At 40.0% G+C, this 16,938-nt stretch overlaps 1 protein-coding gene across 1 annotated transcript in view; it reads left to right on the top strand.

Moving 5' to 3' along the window:
• Positions 1–9,549: 9,549 nt before the first annotated feature.
• Positions 9,550–16,938, top strand: part of brinp2 (bone morphogenetic protein/retinoic acid inducible neural-specific 2) — a 322,100-nt gene continuing 314,711 nt past the window's right edge. Inside the window, exon 1 of the mRNA XM_085438591.1 lies at positions 9,550–10,366. The gene's annotated coding sequence lies outside the window, so the exon portion shown is untranslated. The remainder of the gene's footprint in view (positions 10,367–16,938) is intronic.

The following is a 16,938-nucleotide window of genomic DNA, read 5'->3' as shown; positions in this document are numbered from 1 at the left end:
GATAGACTGTATTTAAAAGATGGACTTAGCCAGCATGCTGTCACTTTGTAGCCTCTACATTAGCAGTTTGGAGGTTGCCATGTTAATTTTTATTACATTTGGAGGACACAGTTGTAATGCTGAATCAGCAGCTAATGCTAACTTGGTTAGCAGACTGCATCCATAAACTATACAGGTGCAATGCCCCGACACACGTCTGCCAATTAGTGCTAAGCAACTCGAAGTTCACTTGACAAAAATGAATCACAAAGCACTCAGTGGATGGGCTGTGTCACACGGAAAGTCATATTTAACAAGATCCAATCAAAATTTTCCAAATGGCACCATCACCAGAAACACAATGGAGAAGTCCAAGGACTTGTCGTTTTAGCAATCTGATCACCAGCAGCTGTTGAGACAGCTGCCATTCAAAGTATGCTATCCTCTAAAACCTGTCTTTAGTTTTCAGCCACTTGTTGCCACTTGTTGCCACTTGGTCCGACTGTGGCCATTTTTAAACTCTCCATTTTGAGCTCAAGTACACATTTGTGAACTTTGGTGACTTTATCTTCTACAGTTATATTGGTAGATTTTGCTACTGAAGCATCAGCAAAGGGATTCACGTTCAAGTGCAAACACAAAGTTCCCAAATCCTGACTGTAAAAATGAAAAAGCTTATCTGATTTAAATTTGTCCTTAAGAAGTGCTTTTTAGTTGTTGTTGTTTTTTGTTTTTTTTAGATCCACAGATCTCCACAGAACTGCTATTTTAACTTGAGCACTGAATGTGCCAAAGGTGAATAAATATTCTATTGTTATGGAAATAAAATCAATATTTCCTATTTAATACAGACTGAAAACATTATAGCTGCTGTGGAAATTAGACAAATTTTCAGAGTAAGAGTGTGTGAGAGAGGAAAAAACCTGTACAGTATTAAAAGTGCTGCACTGTTCCAAAAAATAGTAATGTCAAAGTATCTTACTGTATATTTTACAGTTTTGTACTGTCTTTCTAGAATATCATTAATTTACATAAGTAGACGGTGATTTTACATGTCAAAGGTAAAATAACATAACATCACTGTAAATATAGTAAAACACAAATTACTTGTTTTTTAAATATATTTTTTGTACATATGCATATTTAGATTGTTAAAATACATTCAGAAATGTATCATCATTTCACAAATATCTGTCCGTTATTTGAAAGATTGAACTGTTGAATTCAAATGTAATGCTATGGAAAAGTATATAACATGAGTCCTATAAGCTTGTGTTACATCACATAAGTATTATTATCATTGCTATTTAGGGCGATCGTGGCTCAAGAGTTGGCAGTTCGCCTTGTGATCAGAAGGTTGCCGGTTCAAGCCCCGGCTCGGACGCTCTCGGTATTGTGTCCGTGGTCAAGACTCTTCACCTGCCACCTACTGGTGATGATCAGAGGGGCCGATGGTGCGATATGGCAGCCTCGCTTCTGTCAGTCTGTCCCAGGGCATGCAATCCATTATTATTTAAACCAACTGTTAACCGTATATTTACGTACTATGATTCATATTGCCACATTCATTGACCTTGTTTATAGGTAATTTCATTGTTTGATCACGTTAACATGTTCCTAATGTATTGTCTAAAAGCGCTTGGAAAAGGCAGAATCCCATGTAAAATTAGTGCAACAAACTGTATTATCATTACTGGAAATAACCGTATTTTCATGTGAAAGTTATTTTCTGTTATTTTACGGTCGTATTTTGGCGCCCAGCAGCTGGAATATTACTGTTTTTTTTAAGATGTTTTTTTTAACGGTGTGTATAAACGTGTCTGCTATAAACACTTTTTGGTAGTAAGGCTGGAAAAGTGCTACTATATTAATAAAGTTGAGCCTATTGGAAGCCAGGAAAACTGGCAGGAGAGCCAGTTGAGATGCCAGTCGTGTAAGTTAGCAGACTTATCAGCATCACAACTTTATCACTGAGACACAGGAGAATCTGAGAAATTACAAGTGTTATTCTGGTAGATGAGACAGTTTTGTTCTTAATCTTTCAGCACATGCCCGGTGGTGTCTAACAGTATCAGAGGAGGTAAAGCACAGAATTGAAACATATGCTTAGGCTACATGCAGAGATCTTCCAGTCTGAGTCTGTTTTCCAGAGAATCAATTGGTCAGTAGGAGGTGATGTCATGCCTGCTGATCTCTTCACATATATTACCTGGTCTGGAGTAGGTTAGGTGTGCACACAAGTTACCACTGTGATGTGTCCTGGTGAAAAATGAACATTCAACTCTTAACCCAGGAATAATCTGAATAAGCCAAGTTTCTGGTTTTTATTAGGGCCCAGCAGAAGCTGAGAACTGAACCTAAATGTTGACTTTGGGGGGCTCTCTCCCTTCTTGAGTCTTGTTCTGCTTTAGATCTGTTCCTGAATGTGAGTTCTTCTTTCTCACTGTTGCCAAATACATGAACTATTAGGGTCTTACAACATAAAGCAACACGAGATACTATATGTAACACTTTCTAATGCGGCCCACAATTAAGGGTGAAATTCCCCTGTATAAAACTGAATTTCAATGCATTTTATTTAAAATTACAATGCAATTATATTTACCTACAAATACTTTTTTTTTTTTGCTTGTCCCATTTGGTTCTTTAGCCGTCAGAATTGTTGTCTGAAGACCAACAAGGATACCCAATGGATTTACTTTCCCAAATGGATCATCACGGCCTTGCCGTATTGGTCCATTTGATCGACCTTTGTTGTTATTATTTATTTTATTTTCAGTTGTTACAAACGGGACAGACATGAGTGAGGGATAGGAAAGGGAGAAAGAAAGATGAAGGATAAGAAAAACAGAAGGGAAGAGGGATGTTGTGCCGGGGGAGTCTGCCAGGCGACGTCTCTTTGATGACGGTGTCTTAATTTTGGCCGGGGAAGATGCACTCTGAGCCTTCTTCATTACTAAATCTTGGAAGCACCGGTCGATGTAATCTTGGAGAGCGTCTAAACTCTCCCCATTGTCCTCCAGGGTGTTAGAGATGATTGGACAGATGTTGTTAGTTATATGACAATTGATTAGTTTATTTGGCAATACTGAAGCTTAAAGAAACTTTGTTAAATTCTACGCTACCATTCGCTTATTTTCCGCCAAATCTCCGGCGTCTGACGTCACCTACAACATGGGTCGCTTACCTTTTCCTGTCACTTCCGTCACTTACCTCTCCCTCCTACAAATACTTAAAGATAGGCACACTAGAATAAGGGGGTAAAAAGTCTGTTTTCTGTATAAAAAGATTTATACAGGAAACAGCAGAATAATTATACTGTAAGTAAAATTTAAGTAGTGTGGAAATAATTTTAAGTAATCTTGTAAAAAAAAAAAAAAATCAAAATAATTACCAAGAAGTTGATATCATGTTTAATACATAAAATCTGATAAATAATTATTCCTGTATATAGGAGCAAATTGATGGCTACAGTGAAAACCTACGCTAAAGCAGCTTGCAACCTTGAGTATCTGCATTTGTATTATTGATGTAAACTTTGACTGAACTCAGTCTTTGGCTCAACGCTCAGAGCAATCTCGCTCTATTAACGCATGCTGTCAAACACACACACAATGACAGGCAGGAACATACACACAGTCAACAAGGTAGCAGACAACAACAGGATCGCCTGTTACCTTGAGTTGAGCATTCATTACATACAAAATGACTTGGACCTTGTCTAGTGGAGACATTGTTTTCACCAAAGCGACAGGCCATTGTTCACCCACTTTGTAAACCCTGTTCTGTTACAAGGAAAGTGGGCGCAAGATTGAGAGTGTGGCTCAGTGAATAACACTATATTGTATAGAAATGTGAGAAATATAGTTTTATTATTGCATGTCTGTGTCTGTTTTACTATTTCAAAGTTTTCACTGGTGACACTTAACGGCCCGCAGGTCCAGACTGCAAAGGTGACTTCACGGGTGTTTGCAATCAAAGCCTCAGGGTGAAACAATCATTTGCCCGAGGCTCAAAGATTCACTGAACTCTTTACATTTCAAAAGAGCTGGCTTTCTGACTCTGTGCAAACAAAATTGCTTTATATTTTCTCCTTATCATTTCCTTTGATGTCAGCACTTTGTTGCATTATGTATTTATGCAAGTGTCTGATGTGAATATCATGGGATAGATGTAGTAAAACCAAAAACCCCACCTTATTGGCAAAAGTTGCCAAAAACAACACAGTGAATTTCAACTCGGATTGTGTTTCTAGGGTTGCAACTGTGGGATATTTTTCTTGTTTCGTTGAAAATCTTCCGAACAGCAAAACACATTCCAGAGAACAGAAGAAGAATCCAAAAGAAGAAGAATCTAAAATAAAGTGAAAAGCCATTGTAACTACCATCAGGCAGTGAAATAACAAGAATGACTATTTAAATATTTATATTTGACTCGAGGATCATTGTGTCATATTATATATTATATATACAAAAACAGAATCATAAATGAAAAACGGCAAAACAAACAGAAAACAGTAGTGTATATTTTAGAGACTGTCTTGAAGAAGAACAGTCTAGAATCTAATGATTGTACGTCCCTGTCAACTACTCAGATTGTAGATTACTGCCGTGCCTGTCCTGAGAGGATGCTGAGGTGAAGGAAACATCAGAGATGCTTTGCAAGAACCAGAAACTGATGAAACAAGTGAATGTAGTGACCTTCTCATGACGGTCTGGTGGAAAGGTGGTCAGTTCTGCCTCATAACCTGCATGCCTTGCCTGAGTGGAGCGGCAAAGACAAAGTTAGTCTTGATGTGCAGAAGGTTCCTCCCGTGAGCTCTCCTTATCTATAACTTTAGATAGTTTCTGCAGTGAACTTCTTTTTGTAGTTCTTTGAGCTCCAAGCCGATCATAGAGCAGGAACACAAAACAGGGAAGGCTGACTTAGAGTTTGCATATCTAAAAGAAAAACTGAGGTTATTATGCCGTCATATTTGTGGCAAAACAGATGGCAGTAGCAGTCTACTCAATTCTAAAATAAAATAGGAACAGGAAAATATTTGCCATTTTTATACGTTTTAGAAATCTAAACAACTTTAAATTCTTCTTGTGTGACAAAGCCATTATTTGAAACTGCATGTCCCTGAAATTGTTGTAATGTACTTGCATAAAACAACACAGATGGTAGGAAGCTACTGCTGAAACACAACCATAAACCACTTCTTTTGAGGAGGGTTTGTGTGCCTGGCTTCCTTGTGTGCTTTTTGTAGATGTGAAAACCCACAAAGTCAAAGAGATCTCTGAAATAGTTTATGTCTGACCGTGTTGTCAAAGTTGAAATCTTTATATATTGATTGGTGAGTGTCAAAAATAGCTTCTCTTGGTCTTCAGCCTCTATCAGTCTTTGCAGACATTCTAAGATTTTGCCATAAAAAATGCATTTATCTACATCTCACATTTATTTGTGTTTAAATTTAGCTTGGCTTTGGTAAAAGAAGGGCATTTTTTAGATTCTTGACTGTGCGTTCAAGATGTATTAACACACACGAACATCCTTTAGCTGTGATTATTATTTAATACATGAAAAATGTCCCTTCTGTCCACTATTTAACATTACAGCCCACAGGAACAGGAACATAGCAAAAAGCTGAGCTGCTGTGCTCAAGTCTTGTACTTTTTAAGTCTTGAAGACAAAATAAATCCATCCTGTGGTTTCCAGTGAGCTGCTGTCATCTTCTTACTTCTCTCCCATCACGGTCTTCTGTTCCAGACGACTCTGTTTTAATCCCTCACTTGTTTCGAGAGAGGGGGAGGAATGGAGGTATGACAAAAGCAGGAATGAGCGATCCCACACTAAAAAGCCTGATGAGGAGGCATAAACAAAGCGCACTTAGCTTTCACAGTGACACGAAACATAAATGCTTTCACGCCAACAAAGCTCATTCTGCCAATAAAATATTGTCATACAGCTGACAGTGACAAAGACCCTGTGTGGGCAAAAACTGAGGTGAGAGCTGCAGATTTGAAATTCTGTTCTAAGCAGAACACCACAATATTTCACTTTCACTTGTAATCCAGAAAACCAGAGAGTAACGTTTTGTTGACCCAGTAGACTCTAGTTATTTTTGACATGTTGTAGAAATGACAAAAGTATAATTAATAACCTGTAGACCAACGACCTTCTATTTAGTTATCCCAATGACATGAATGTATCCATGCTGGTCTGCTGAAATGGTTTTCTGGTGAACCTGACTTGGCTAAAATGAAAAAAAAAACAGGAAAAAAAAAAACAGAATAAAAACAAAACAAACAAACAAATATATATATATAGCACTTTTCTACTCTATCGGAGCTTTACATAACTTGCACATTCACTTTTTTCTACGGTGTTCTTAAGTGCTTCCTATCTGACATTCACACTCTGATGGATTCATGGGAGAGCACCATGGGGTTAGTATTTTGTCCAAGAATACTTGGCATGCAGACTGGGATCAAACCACCAAATCTCTAGTTAGTAGGGGACCTGCTCTACCACCTGAGCTACAGCCGGAACATTGCGTTCACATATAGAATATCTACCAGTTACCATTCATCTATTAAGATTTTGATATTCCTCTATCCTTACTGGACTTAAAAAAAAACAAATGACTTAATTGTCAAAGGAGCTTGCAAAGAAAATTAATTAATTAATCTTTTATAGTGGACATTTTTCAAAATCCCCATGAATGCCATTCAAAACAACAGAAAACGATGAACCTCACTCACTCATTCTGTGCAGGGGCTTAAAATGAAAACTCACTTTGTGCTAAAGCTAGCCAGCAAACACTCCAGGAGCTGTTTTAATGGGGCACAGAGTTAAATCAGAGAGTAGCAGAAAGACATGAAATCTTAATCGACCTGCGAACTGAAAGAACAGAAAGAAAAGTCCGTCATCAGAACTTTATCGGTTTTGTTACCTAAGGTCTAAGCAACTCCACAGCTCGTTACTGTATTTCCCACAATATCTGTTGCTACTGTAATGACCGCTATGAAAGTACTGCTTGCCACTATGTCAGATCTTTCCAGTGGCAGCTTAGAAGTTTTTAAATTTTCAATAAAGAAAAACGTAGTGATGGGAGAGAATGCAGGAGAGGAGGAACACCTGGCTCCAGCAGGAAGACCATCATGACTTAACCTACCCTCTGAGGTCTAACTCTAACCCCTAATCTGAACCTTGTTCTGTTAGAATGTATGATTTTTGACTTTCAAGACTTGTTCTTGTAGGTCGTTGCAATAGGTGGACAAAAAATAGACATTCCAACTGATGCATATCAAAAGTTTTTATTGTCATCAAAATGTAGGGCTGTGGCTACTGAATTTAGGTCGACTCACAAGACTGTAAAGCAATATGACCAATCTTTTAATACAGGAGCTGACGCGCCATAAGAATTTGTTCTTCTGCCTCAAAATCATTTTTATATTTCACACTTTGAAACCACACGTGACACACCCAGTCCTAAGACTCTCGAAACCTGATGAGCAAATTGAAGTAGCTGCAGTCACGTCGATACTTTGATTTGAGAAAATCTTGGAGATTTGTTGATGTGAGCCTTAAAATAGCTGTAAATAGGTACCTGCTACTCCAGTGAAGACGTTCCCCAGGTGCCTTTCTAAATAAAATGCTGCCTAGCTTGCAGTGAGCATCTCACTCCTGTATGGCAGCAAGTGATGAATGCTTCATGTGGCTCCAAGTTAACTAAGTTCATTTTGAAACACTCCCTGGAGCGTTGCCATCAATCAAAGCCTCTCCCAGGAGCTGTCAAGCAACTTTTCCTGCCTTATTCTGCTACCATGTGCGGTTGCGCCACAACAATATCCAGCCCACCCCATTTGCTTCCATTTCAGGCAGCTCAGGCACTTACTTAGTTCCCTACTTTTGCCTCTGGGCTGGATATTTAACATGCAAGACAGCCTCCAGCCTCCTTTTAACCCAAGAATGGCTTTTGGCATAGGCCAAAGAGAACAACACCTACTCCAAAGTGCCACCAACGGGAGTGGCGCCAAAGAGAAGAAAAAAGATTTCCTCATTGCTGATAATTTTACCCTTAAAAGTCTGCCATTTTCGTGCCCATAAACAGTTATAACCAGTACTCGAGCCACAGCCTACAGATGAACCTGAGAGGAGTCTACAGATAGACTGTAAGGAGACGCTCAGCAGGGGGAAGGCGATTGTTGTATAAGCTGAGTGCATCTTTTTAATCTTATCAGCTAAAAAAATGATCTGTATTGATAAAAAAAACAAAAAAACGACCAGCCCATGGGATAGGAAATCCTGAACCAAACATGTGCTGTCCACATATCCTGGCACTAGGAAGCCCTGAAAATATTTCTGCCTGTGGTGTAGTGGGAGTAGCAGACTAGCTGATATGGAACGAGGCTGATTTTAGGGGAATCTGTTATTTTTAAGCTTTTCCACGGTAGTTGCTCACAGCATTGAGCAACTACCGTGTATGCAGTGATGTTCTCAGTGTTCCCTGCCAATATTAGAACATGAGCATCACTGAAACAAACTCGTACATCGATAATGTAGACCCTGAAGTCTAGATGATGAAGTAAATCACACAAATCCAGATGTTTTATTGTCATTGGCCTCCAACTTAATAATCGTGCTGCTCATTTGTTCCAAAGAAAAACAAAAAAACAACCCACATCAGCCTTCATCGAACCACATGTTGAAGTGTTTCCAATTTAAACTGGTAACAAATGCCATGTTAGAGGTAGTGATAGTTGCACAAACACATAAATTTCAACCAAGTGACTCTGGTTTTCCAGCTGTTTACTTTTATTTTCACCTAAAATTTTTTAGTCTTAAGTTACCTTTAGGTTCCATGCTTAAGTCCTACATTTCAGGTTTGTTGTCTGAAGTCAGAAACAAAATGGTTTTCTTGCACATGTACCAAAACCGGTTCCCTTGTACACAAAGGACCGGGCTGTAGCCACCAATTCATCTTAGACTCATCAAGGAAGCTACTCAGCTTTCAGCCACCATATATATATATTTTTAAAAAGAAGTAGACAGACAGTCAGAAGTGTGTATGCTTAGCATTGGTGGATGCTGTCATTATGTGTTCCATTCGGCTGAGAGTCAAATATGGCTAAAGCACTGCCAGTGACTTAGTGGGTAAAAGAAATGAACTAAAGAAGAAAAAGAGGAGGGACGCATTTTCACGTTCATTAGCCGGCCTGTCCCTCTGGGCTCAAACACAGAGCTCAGTGCACGAACTGCCCTCCCCGATGAACCCATCCATCCACACATAGCACACAAACTGCATTATCCTCATTTCCTGGGACACTCTCCTTCCCCTTTTACCTTTCTTGCATCCCACTTCTCCCATTTTCACCTCCGTCGTAGTTTATCTAATGCCACCTCTCTCCACCCTGTCTTCTTTCCTGTCCCTTTCTCCCCCCTTTTCTTAGAACACATCATCGCAGCCTTCCTCACCATCCCCGTCTTCGGTCTCTCCGCTTTCCAGCCAATGGCTGCTGAGAGGGGCGTGGTTAAATAGAAAGCGGATGGACGGAGCTTGTTGGGGGAAAAGGGAGAGGGAGACACAGAGGAGAGCGACGATGAACAGAGACGCTTTCCTTAGCTTCCTGGAGAAGCAACGCCAGGCTTGACACTGAGTGATGATTGTCACGCAGAGAGAGTCGGAATAATAACGCGGAATCAAATCCACAGAGAGAGGGGAGGAGGGGGCTCAGTCTGTGGATACCTGCGCGTCTCCACTCCGGCCGCAGGTGCGCTAGGGTCCCTCTAAAGGGAGTTTGATCTGTGAGAGGCAAGTGCGAGAAGAACCAGTCCTGCAGGGATTATTTTTCATTTTCTCGCCAAGTGTCAGTTTTATTTATTTATTTATTTATTTAATTAATTTATTCTTTTAGTTAAACTGAAAGCAAACTTTCTCTCCCCTTTGCGCCACCTGCAGTCATAGTTCAACTCCAGGTCTGACTACAGCTTCATTCTGAGCTTTGTAAGTCTGTGGGCTGTTCTTTCAGACCTTTCCTGAGCTCGGATTACACTGGACAGCACCTCCAGTCTGAAAGGAGAATTCCTCAGAACTCCCAAGTTAACGAGAATCGGGAGTCCTTTCCAGTCCAGTCTTTGCTTTAAAACGAGCTGATGAAGAGAACAATGTCTGGATTATTGCAGCCGCTGTTCAACCTGCCCCGGGAAAGAGGGGAGGAGTGAGGAAAGCAGTAAAAGAAGGGAGGAGGAAGAGGTGAAGAAGGGGGGGAAGTCGGCGGCGTTTAGCTGCCGTCCACTAGTTCTTTAACGCCTTTGCTGCCCGGGTTCTCCACTCTCTTTTTACGAGATACACGAACAAACATCAAGAGACGCGCGGGGAGGACCTGCGTTCACACCCTGGGTGAGTTTGTGTGTGTGTGTGTGTGTGTGTGTGTGTGTGTGTGTGTGTGTGTGTGTGTGTGTGTGTACACTGGGGGAATCAAATGTGGGGAATAGTAGAGGATCGCTGTTCTGCGTGTTCGTGCCAGGTGCGTTTTTACGCACAGCTCACTCCGGGTTGATACGCACAAGTCAATGTGAGTCCAGGAGGATTAGTGACGCATGATCGATAAGAGATGTGAGAAAAATGAAGAGATTGCAATTCAGGTGAATGTGACAGGACGCTTGTTTTGCCCGTTTAAGCAACTTTACGCCCAGAAAAAATGCGTAAATAAATACTGGCGCTCACACGTGGGTCTTTATTTGTCATTTTCCCCTAATACATTGCGCATGGTTCCAATAAAAATGTGCGCAATTGTGTTCCGCTTCAACCCGCAGAGTCTACATTCCCGTCACGCTTGGGAAACGCGTTTCTTTGACAGCTTATGACAGCTAAATTGTAGTGTATGTATAACAACCTCACAATCGTGTGTGTGAGTGTGCGGACAGAAAAAAAAACTCGCTGTTTTAACTAGTGAGCACCTTCCTGCCTGCCTCTCTCCTCCCAGTGTGTCTTTCTCTGCCTCCGCGTGTGTGTGTGCGCGCGAGATTGTTGCTCCATCAGTCACCCTGAATGCCTGCCACGCACCGCACAATTTCTCACAAATTCGCTCAACCATGTAAGCACATTTACCTGTCAGCTACTTTGTCGAGACTACTGTAAGTAAGCAATCCTCAGAGAAGACGAGGTGCTGCCTCGGCAGCTGTGTGCTATATATATATATATATATATATATATATATATATATATATATATATATATATATATATATATATATATATATATATATATATATATTCCTTTCCCTCCGTAATGGGGTCCAGTCAAACAAATAATGGGGGAGGAAGAAGAAGTGAAAAAGGGAAAAGGTGAAAACCCAACTCTGGGAGCGGGACACTTGCTCACCGAAAGAGATCAGTTTTCCATCGTTAAATAATGCACCATTCAATCAGCGTACACACCCACACGCTCACACTCGTTCACCTGGAGGGAGGACAGCTCTTCCCGTTTTCCCTGCCTGCGTTTAAACAGCAGTGACGCGCTGACGAATGCTCGCTGGAAGAGCCTGCAGATGAAAGGGTGAGTGCAGGACACAGCGGGCGCATAATGGCGTGTTTTGTAAAAAAGAGCGTGAGCGCAGAGCCGTCCTAACTTCACAAAGTGAGAAGTGATATTGAACGCTCCCGACCAGCGATGGGTGCGGGCGAAGTGGCCGTTTGAGAGAGTTGACACACGCACCAAACTGCAGCCATTCCTTATCGATATTGTTATGCTTTTGGGCCCCGATTCAATTATTCCGCTGTTGTGCAGTACAGTAGATACCAATGTATGATTGAAATCAATAACACACAACATTAAAACAATCACCATGAACTTCAGAGATTTTCCTGAGAGAGACCGAAAAGGAACCTCTGAATTCTAGTTGAGGTGAATAATTTGCCATTTTTATCCTTTCTTGTGTCCAAATCCTCCATTTCCCATAATGCAACCAATTTGCAAGCCTTCTTTGCTGTTTGAGCTCCATATTTGTCAAACTTTGAGCACTCGGTCTGGAACACAGCCTTTATCAAAACTACGTTATAGAACATCATGGTAACAAAGAAATGCAGAAAGTATTGTCACTATGATTTCACTGAAGTTGATACTGTCCAGATAATATTGAACAGTATAATCTAGAAAAACAAAACAAAACAAGAGCCTTATCTCCACAATGGAGTTCACTCCAGCTGCTAGAAATTGTAACTAGAGCACCATATACACTCCTAAATATAGCCCCCAACAATTGCAGGCACATGTCCTGGTGTTGAGTAAGGAAATGACTCTTTTAATATTAGATCTGTGTGCTGCCATATGAATGTCACGGTGTCCTGAAGCTGAAAAGATTGCACTGATATACAAATGCATTGGTGATTTAGATATTTTTATGGACACAATGAAGTCAAAGTGGTAGTACCTTTTAAATATATATATACAATTTTTAGATTTTCACCCAGAAATGACATATTAGGGGTAATTTTTAGGTTCAGCATCTTGTCTGAGCATGGTTTTGCTTGCAAACTAAAGGAGCCAGGAATTAAAACACAACCTTAAGATTGGTGGACAGCCTGCTATCCTGCCTGAGTCGTAGCTGCCATATAATATGATGAACTCTGCACAAGACAGAGTAGACAATTATGGTATACCTCGAGAGTGCAGGATAAATATTGCAATTGCAAGGTGATTGGCTGCATCGCAATACCACAACCTTTCTCTCACAAAAGCATCCATATAAAGAATTCCATCCATCAATCAATCCTTCCATTTATTTTTTCCGGTTATCCAATTCAGGGTCGCAGGGGGGCTGCAGCCTATCCCAGCTGTCCTAGGGCGAGTGGCAGGGTTCCTGCTGGATAGAGGAGAGGAAGTTACATAATGAGGGGGCGATCGTGGCTCAAGAGTTGGGAGTTCGCCTTGTAATCTGAAGGTTGCAGGTTCGAGCCCCGGCTTGGACAGTCTCGGTCGTTGTGTCCTTGGGCAAGACACTTCACCTGTTGCCTACTGGTGGTGGTCAGAGGGCCCGGTGGCGCCAGTGTCCGGCAGCCTCGCCTCTGTCAGTGCGCCCCAGGGTGGCTGTGGCTACAATGTAGCTTGCCATCACCAGTGTGTGAATGTGTGTGTGAATGGGTGGATGACTGGATATGTAAAGCGCTTTGGGGTCCTTAGGGACTAGTAAAGCGCTATATAAAATACAGGCCATTTACCATTTACATAATGAGATGTTTAGAAAAACGGTTTATCAAAAAAATATATTAAACAGAGATTATTAAGGAATCAGATGCAGAAAGTTTCCCACTAAAGTATTTAATTTTTCTCCTTTTTAGCCTTTCTGCCGTCTCAGGAGAAATGAATGTCCGAGTGCTCACATTAAGTCCGTGTGCATGTTTATCAAATCACTGCCTAAAGCCTTGCATTCGATCGCACATTTCACTGCTTCAGATGTGTAGAAGGGAGCTTGGTTTCACTTGTATTCTAATGCAGTGCTGTTGCTGTTTGTTTCTTTGGTTGAGAATCATACAGCCTCCGTAGGTGGAATGAAACCTGTGATTCATCAGATACCCTAGTGCAGGCAGGCTTAAAGGGAAAAAAAAACACCTTAATGCATTCTATCATTGTGGTAATATTCCAGTAGCAATATAAAATAGCAAAAACAAACAACTTTGCACTGTGTTTAGGACCTTGGAGAATCCTTTTAAAAGGCTCCTGCTGGTCCCCACTTAAGAACCAGTGCACCCATGCAGGAGTACATCGCTCTGTAAAAAAGTTTATGTGCTTACAATAATAATTTGTTGATATAAATTGGCTCCCACAACATCTTTCAGACCTTATGAGACCTTATACCAGATAAGATTAATTGAACATTTGGTATCATCCATGTCTGTGGATGTCTGCTTTTGGTGGTGCTCAGTTGTTCCACAGTCAATGACGAGATGGAACACCTCCTAGTGCACTGACCCCTTTTCCATAAGGGAAATCAGCTTGGCTGATGTTATTAGGTCCTGTTGTTTCCACGGATTTCTCCTCACATTTTCTATTTACAGTATCACTTAGCCTGATCTCAGTCCCGCTCATTAGCCTTCATCAGGACACCTAATTAATGCATTGGGCTCACTTTTGTACCATTTCTTAAAGTGGAGCTTTAAGAAATGTTTGGAACCCAAACCAGGACCTCTCCTTAAAGCAGCAGCTGAAAACAAATTGGAACTAACTGTGAAAACAAAGCTTTCTCTGGGGAAGTGAACAATGATATCCACGTCGTTTGCGTATCTCTGAAACACCAGTGGATTATTTCGGGATACTCCATCTGTGACCTTTCTTCTGCTTCATAAGTGACGTAAACGTCCGAGCTAAATCTAATGTCGCCTTTATTGTGAGTTGCTTTTCAGAAAAACGCATCAGCTAAATGCATGTATATAAATGTAAATGTCTGCACTCAGCCTGCGTGCTTTTCTAGTGCATTTGATACAGCTGTGTCCTTCAAACTGCAAGGACATGTGGAGTTATTGAGAATTCTTTTCAATGATTGATACATAATAGCTCTCTTTCAGATTTGCACCCTGTCTCACCTGGATGCACTGTGAACTTTTTTTCCCCACACAAGCCATATATGTGTTTTTTTTAAATGCCCGAGTCAGACTGTGGAAGCATCTGAAAATAAAGTTATTCATAAATACACAAAGGTGCCTTTTTCTATAGGCTCTATTTGCTGTGCTTAGACCAGCCCAGTGCATTTTATACAGGCATGGTTGAGAAAATACCAAATTTCTCCTCCACTAATGAACCAGTGGACATGAAACACTGGATAATTCCATTTCACTGTATTTTTTAGTGTGACTGAAACAATTAGCCAGTTTATCGGGTAGTTAATTGACTGCAAACTAATGGACTTTTCGATAATTAGTTAAATCAATCAATATTTTGGAAAATACACCCATCTACTCTTGTGGCACGATGAGAAGTTCTTAGTACAGACTAGAGAGTGTTAGTGTTGCTTAGCACCCAGTCAATAGTGTATTAAGCTTTGTGCATAATTATTTACTTACTTGCTTTGGACAAAGCCAGGCTAGCTGTTTGTTTCCAGCCTTTGTGCCAAGTTAAAATAATTTACTGTAGCCTTCAGTCTTCTTATTTCAAAACAAGAAAGTAAAAATCACATTTCCTAAAATATCAAACCTTTGCTCTTCCAAGCTCAAAATGATGTTTTTTTCTTTGCAATATGGAAGTTATGATGATGGCTTATTATTTAAAAGTGGCATCATGACTTTAATGTGTTATATGTAACACATTGAGTATACAATACTAAAAGCTCTATATGTGAATAAAATAATGTAGGTGTAAAAACAAGAATATTACTGAGATAAAATCTTGCAAGACAAAGTTGACTTAATAGTATGGTCTTATTTGACTGTTAATTTATATATCTAATATAATAGTATATCTCAAAATTGATCTGAGACCACTCTAACAAAGAATAATTAATTACTGATGATTTTTTCTAAACCTGAATGCTAAAAATAGACTGTTTCCATCATGTCAAATATGATCTTTTGTACGTACTCTTTCCCTGTGCACTATAATGTCATTATGTTTGTAATTGAGTTCATGGAAATTAAAGTTAAAGCTTTTATTGTGAATTTCATGGGGGAAGTTTTGAATAAGAGAACTGTGAATTTAAGAGCAAATTTACTTTTAAATCAGTGTTAGTGTTATATGGCTATTACCAAAGAATACTTTACTTTAGAAGTCATTGTTATATCTGCAAATCCCAATGCAGATGTAAGTGGTAAAGAGTTAAAGCTGCACAAGTCTAGTACTCATCTTACCAGAGCCTTCCTTTTTCATTTAACCTGTGATTTCATCTTTTAGTTGTCACTGTAGAAATTGCAGGATCACATCCAGGTATACCTAGCTTAAACCAGGAGCAGCTATTAGCCTTGCAGCAACAAAAAAAAGAAAGAAAGAAAGAAAAAGAAAAGAAAAAATAATAATTCTGCCTTCATGATGGTTATGGTTCATGAAGTTCTTTCACAGAGGTCTAAAGTGAACATTTTCTCTAGTGCATGTATAACATATACTTCAAAGCCAATCTTTTGTGAACCATAGAGGAACGCAATTTGGAATTATTGATTGACCCACATGATGTTTGTCTGTGCTGTGTATGTCTGAACTGTGAAAAATCTTTTAAGCAATGATCTCAAGCTGCACAGGAGCGTGCTGCATGGGGCACATCAAGTAATTGATTATTGATTGATGGACGTACAATATCATTTTAGATCTGTGCACCAATCTGCTTGTTGCATTGTTGCCAGTGTGAGAGAATTGATGTGAATCCACATCCCTGGGAGATTCAGTATACTCTAAAGCAGCAGGCTGTATCTTCTCTTGGATGCATTGTGATTCACCCTGCTGTAGGTTCAAACACCTGCATTGACTGAGCTGGTCAAATTGAGACTTTCAATTACAGTCATGAAATGAAAGAAAATCGAATCATTTCATGAAACAAATTAACTGTCTAATAATTCCGTGAATTAATTAACCTGTCTGCTGATGAAAGGAAGCCAAGTTAACTGTTATAGAGCCATTATGTCAGCTTGATTAAGCACATCATATTACAAAGACTTTGTACGAAGCTTCAAAATAAGAAGCCAGCAAATAAAGTAACACTGAGCTGTGCTTTGTGCTCTCTAAGATGTACAGTCTTTACATTTCACTAAAAGTTGTAATGTTTAAATCATCCTGGTTGTACACAAGAGATGATTCCAGAGAGATCCCAGTTTGTTTTTGTACTTTTATGTTGCTCCATAGGATAGTTGGACTCTGCCCACAACTCTTACTAACTTGTAGACTATTTCAGATGCAGTCTGTGTGAGGAGTCGCTGTTGTACTGTCTTTCTCTTACATAACTGAAAGTTTGTGCAGTATGCGAGCACTTCCATAGCAAAGGAGATGTATCCACA

This window comes from Copadichromis virginalis, linkage group LG18, assembly GCF_057382275.1.
Source record: "Copadichromis virginalis isolate Kocher_CV1m ecotype Utaka linkage group LG18, C_Virginalis_male_GT1.1, whole genome shotgun sequence".
NCBI lineage: Eukaryota > Metazoa > Chordata > Actinopteri > Cichliformes > Cichlidae > Copadichromis > Copadichromis virginalis.
Note: the sequence above shows the minus strand (reverse complement) of the source record. Positions and strands in the feature narration are given on the sequence as shown.